The following is a 5,650-nucleotide window of genomic DNA, read 5'->3' on the forward strand; positions in this document are numbered from 1 at the left end:
TAAAAATCAATTTTGCGCGTACTTTTCGCGCTATTCTGTCCGCCGCGATATAAGCGAAAATTAATACACTGCGAAAATTAATACTTTTACTGTAAGTATAAATCTTCAGATTTTGTAAAATACTTTTTGCATCCTATTCTACCTTTATGGCCTTATTTACACCAGATTGCTCTTGGCGTACGCAACATAACACCATCAATGATGGTAACTAACACTTGTCCATAAGGATGTACTAATAAGTTCGTATTCAATTAAATCTACAGAATTAAATACTACCTTCTAAAATGTTCATACCCTAAAGACTTGCAAAGCGTTAATTATAATTTTTGTATTAAAGTAACAAGCATTTTCCATCTTGTATTGTCTAAGGTCAATTTATGCTCTGGTTTAAAGTATACACATTTTTCAAAATAGAGACTTATTGTATTCATCTATAATTATTTTAGATTCCAAAAGCAACTCTGGAGGAGCCTTTTATTTTAAAACAAATTACTGGAATTTTCTCTAAAAAATGTCTGCAAAATATCCTTGAACAATTTCTGTTAGTGTGTCATTAAAAAAAGAATGGTTTACTGGGTATATTGTATGCTGTGTGTTTCCAAATAATGCTGATTTTAGCAACATTTTTCAGGGAATTATTTTAGTTACAGAAATTTTTCCCAATGGTTGTACCCGTTATGTCTGTCAGTCAATGGACTGCTGTATACAATGCCGTGCTCGTTTACAAGTACACTTATTTACTTACTGTAATTGTCGCTATGTACTTAATTTCACGAATTTCGGGATCAGTTATATTTCGCGTAAATCAGATTCCGCAAATTTGCACATTTAGCGTTAAGCATATGGTAACCTTCAATAAAACGTCAGCTTTATACTCACAGCCAAAGATGTTAAAATAATCATCAGTTGCGAAAGTTTTTTTTTAAGTTTGCATTATGATCAAAAAATAAAAAAATAAATAAATAAGAATAAATAAAAAATAAATAAACGCAACTGTAAAATCATAAATTCAGAACTTAAAGATTCCAACATAAGTTCCTGATAACTAACTGATGAAAGTGCATTTGAGAAAAGGAATCATTTCCTTTATGTTTTATTTTGTACTTCCTGATACTGAATCGAACATGTACATGATAAATAATGTCGTATAGTAATCTTACATTGTATTCTGAAGTTACAATTTCGTTATATCCCATCTACTATTGTAAATACAACGCAAGGGAAACATTTTATTTTTTTTAAACCTGCCGTTTCTGAACTGCATACCATTAACATTTACACGACATTCCGCATATCATAAGCAATTGTACAGTTATTTCAATAGTTATTTGCTTGTTTTTAAACAACTAATTAATTAAGTACAGCTGTGCCTAAAACCAAGGCACAGGTTTTAAATGGGTGATTCATGTATTTCTTAATTCGAAATATTTTTATTGCAAATTCTTTTGTAAGATCCACAGAAACTGTACTGGAAAATACAAATAAAAGCTGTCCACTGGAGATATTAAAACATAAAATTTGGTTATGTTCTACTACTGAAAAAGCACGAGAAAATTTCCCGGCAGAATTTGTACATCAAACCAGTCAAAAACATTTCACGATAAGTAGCAAATCCAAGGATATAATCATAGAAAAGTTGTTTTTTAGGACCTAAAAAATGTTTTATACAATTTTATTCATTATGTTAAGATATGAGAAAACATCCCTGCCTGGTTTTTAGGCAGAACCGTACTTAAGATGTCAATTACATGTATCTGCATTACATATTTATAGTTATATATCGCGCTAATTTTAAAATTCATAGCGTAATGATATAACAAAGAAAGAAGACAAAACGTGAATGAGGACATTTTGAACGCCTTTAAGACAAGTCGCCTATTTCGTATACTTTTGCTTATTGAAAGGCATAGCCTATTACGGTTGCCCTTCTACGATTTTTGTACCCTCCCAGGATGATTTTGAAGGTTTTGTGGGTTTGGTTTCTGCATATATATATGTTAAGTGTCAGTCTTTGTAATAATCAGGCAGTCTCTTGACATTGTATGTTTGTAAGTGCAATTTGGCTATACCCTATGTACCATAAGTTCCATTCGTATGAAAAAAAAACTTACGATGTGCTAAAGAGATTAAATGGTAGTAGTTCATATGGAGATTTAAAGTATATTGTCTAATTAGTTGTTGTATTACATATACGTCTCAGATTTATATCCAGTTTGTCTAAATCTTTCAAATACTTGTACATAAAGCACTGGAACTTTATTTCTTGCAATTACATGGTAGATCTCTTCTTTACCCTGTTTGTATTTATTTGGTTATCAGTACTTCCATACGATCCATTTTCGGATCTCGAACTTCCTTTGTGTTTTGGTTCTAATGTTCCTGTTAGGCAATTTATAGATACACGTGTATAACTTTACCAAAAATTGAATATTTACATCGTATAGGTATTGTTCGAGTTTTTAAGTACTTCCATTACTGATTGAGGCGTGTGGTTGTTTACGGTCGACTGAGGATTTTAAATTGTTAATGCGTAATAATCTACGAAAGATGACATTTCATTCTTATTTCAAATTTATTCTTGGTTTTCATATGTGCACTTCAGCGTTCTGATCTAGGTTTGGAGAGTAAGATATTATATGAATTCCAAAAAGTGGTTTGTTTGCACCAACGGCTATGGTATTTCCTTATAAATACATCGAGATGACTCAATCTGCCACTAGTCGATGCTTCAAACTAATGCACTCAGCAGCTTTGTAATTATGAATACATAGAGTAAAGACTGTAATTTGTATTTTTCTCTTCCGAGGTAATGTCTGATATAAACATATGTCTACCACAACATATTTGTAATTATATGACTTGGATTTTTTTTCATAATTCAATAAGTTATAATTTAATGGGTACAACACTTTATCATTCACAATCTTTCTTTTAATACTGACCTTGGTTTAATCTGTAATTTATACAAGTTGACTGCATGGGAGGGGACAATCTAGTTAAATGTCCCCTGCGAACCAACTTTGGTCTTGGAGGACGCTAAACTAACTACTCCTAGGCATATGTTTAGCATACACAGTAAACATAACTAAGTTCAACTAAGTTAAAAATTAACTTTATTATCATTTTTATGCTTTTGTCCTTTCAGATTCATTAAACAACTCCAGAAACAGCAGGTGTTACCATCCTATTTTAACAATCCAGTAATGCAAACATTTGACTTAAAACAATGCGTTATTTTCTTTTCACTTTCACTCTATTTGGCGCTTTCATTCTGAGTTTTTAAAGATCAAGAAATGGTCGCTTTTGATTGACAATTGACACAACAAAAACAGAAAACTTTCAAATACTTGGCCAGATTGTTACCACGTAAATTACAGACATTGACTAACTACTAAAAGAAGGTTGAAGTTGTATTATTTTATTTGACTTTAAACAAGCTATCTGAATAACAGTATTTCATTTAGCAAACCAGGTTATCTTGTACTGTTAAGTCATGAACATTAATTGGTCTGAAGTATGTGATTTCAGTCTTAAATTTGTACTGGAATTAAATAGAAACTGAAGTTTAAGAAATGTTTACACCTTTTCACCTTTTTCACCCTTTGAACACACTGGCTTTTTCCAGTTTACAAGATTTATAAAACGCTCGGCGGTTTAAAGTGTAAATTACCCGCGAACAATGTTATTTCGAACACACACACATATATATATATAAAGGTCTGAAAAATTCCCAACGATGTTAGAACTGTCAATTTGCGATGAAAATTTATGATCGTTCCCTCCGCGGGACTCGAACTCGTACCGCTGTGACATTTATGGCCTGCACAAAGTCCAGCGCCCTAGACCACTTGGCCAGCTAGGCTATACAAAATATAGCTTTCGCTGGCCGGGTCATTCCTCCTTGTAGGATTAATCTAGGGCTGTAACTTAGTACACGATGTATGGTAGTACGGCACAGTTTATTTATAAGTTATGTAGGATAGAGGATTAAATCAATGATGCATGTCACAAGAAATCAATATTATACAAGATGTCACAGCGGTACGAGTTCGAGTCCCGCGGAGGGAACGACCACAAATTTGCATCGCAAATTTGACAATACTAACATCGTTGGGAATTGTTCAGACCTTCCTATTCGTTCTATATCTTCCCTCTATCGATTTGATCCGATGGAGCAGTGTAACGAATAGGCGTCACATTCTGAGACGTTTATATATATAAATATATATCAAATAACAAAAAAATTGTCATCTTTGAGTCAGGCAGGTTATGAAATACTCTCATATTTTATTTAAGAACTTGAATTGTTCGAGTGCAAATAAGATATTGGCATGAAGATAATGAAACGAAAGTGCATTTTTACTTGTCCACATTTTATAATCACATTTCATAACATATCCTTTCTCATCTTCCGATTTGAGCTCTGTCAGGTTAGCTGTAAAATTCCATAAAACGGACTTTATGTATCAACTTTACTATAGGACTGGGCTGATTCTTATATTGATCAAAATAGTAGCGTGTATGAATGTACACCGATAAACGTGGCGTAAAATCGGGGCATTCATTTTTGAAACGATCGAATTAAATATTTTTGCTCTCTATACGAGAAGCATAAAGACAGTTGCGGAACGGCAACCTTACATTTCTGTCTGGTACAATCTGTGATTTAAATTACAACTCAAACTAAACCACCAACAATAATCCGAAAGGGCGACCGCGCGACTTACAGTTCTTTTTAATACTACCATCAACAATATGATCAATATGGGGCGACCGTACGAAAACAGTAGGAATAGTAAACATGCATCAAACTTAGAAAATAGAAATAATTCTGTCCCTCATTTCACTCTTACTCATTTACAGGTTGATAGATCGATGTCTGGCCACAGAGGTTAAAGGTAACGAACCAAATAAGTACTCAAAGCCATACTATGTATACGGTAATTAGTATTCCAAAAGACAATGGCATTGTTATCAACGTGTCTGTATTTGCATTCAGGAAATATTGCCTCTTGTCTATTGAACTTACTTTACCTTTCTCTAACCACTCTTGCATGTCTGTTGTTAAAGGATGTTTATACTTAATGAACAGGTTTAAAAGAAATAGCTTGGTTTGTGGCATTTTACACTTAAAACTGGATTTCAGATAACCTGTTTATGACTAAGAAAAATTCCTTACTCTACAATTTATTTTCTAATGCATTCCAGAACAAACATTAAGCACAAATTCGTATTCACAACGTTATTCATATTTGGATTATTTGCATTGTGGTCTACGAAACAATTGACGTTAAAAACGCCACAGTACCTAACTAGGTTATATAAAATAACCTTGTTTCCTAAAAGGGATAAACCAATAATAAAATGTCATAAGAAATTAGTTTGTTTTAATATGAAAATGCCTATTAGAAGAGATAGTGAATATGATTTCATATCACTTTTAACAGCGTTGACAATGAAATCACATTATATGGAAATGCCCAGAACAAACACATTTATTTCTGAAGCATCAAGAAAGACTAAGGTTATAACAAATCCTGTAGATTGATAATTTTACCAAAAACAAAAAACAAAAACAAATACAAAAAAACAAAAAACAAAAACAAATACAAAAAACAAAAAACAAAAAAACAAAAAACACAGAAAAAAA

This window comes from Perna viridis, chromosome 5 (genome assembly GCF_037379345.1).
Source record: "Perna viridis isolate PV_CMFRI_1.1 ecotype Kerala chromosome 5, ASM3737934v1, whole genome shotgun sequence".
NCBI classification, from domain to species: domain Eukaryota; kingdom Metazoa; phylum Mollusca; class Bivalvia; order Mytilida; family Mytilidae; genus Perna; species Perna viridis.